The sequence below is a fragment of the Agrilus planipennis genome, unplaced genomic scaffold (assembly GCF_000699045.2).
Source record: "Agrilus planipennis isolate EAB-ADULT unplaced genomic scaffold, Apla_2.0 scaffold443, whole genome shotgun sequence".
Lineage (NCBI taxonomy): Eukaryota > Metazoa > Arthropoda > Insecta > Coleoptera > Buprestidae > Agrilus > Agrilus planipennis.
The window spans coordinates 53,197-53,590 of record NW_020439216.1 but is presented as its reverse complement, the minus strand read 5'-3'; positions in this window follow the sequence as shown (position 1 = coordinate 53,590).

Here is a 394-nt window from a genome sequence, read left to right as displayed (position 1 = left end):
AGAAACTTGCACAAATATTTTTATTTCTCCTTTTTGTTAATGAATCTCAAAATAAATTGTAATTTCCACAGAAGTCACTTCTATATTCGCGAACGGTTAATTTGGAAATTCGAAAAAGGTTGTTAAAGGTGTATGTTTGGAGCGCGGCGTTGTATGGGTGCGAAACATAGACAATAGGCGCGGTGGAAAAGAAAAGGTTAGAAGCGGTCGAAATGTGGTGTTATAAGCGGATAATGAGGATAACGTGGATAAGAAAGGTTAGAAATGAAGAGGTATTAGAAAGAATAGGAGAACAGAGGACTCTATAAAAAATAGGCGAGATAGGTTGGTAGGACACCTTCTCAGGCATGAAGGTCTAGTCAGAGACATATTAGAGGCAGAAGCAGGAGTTAGG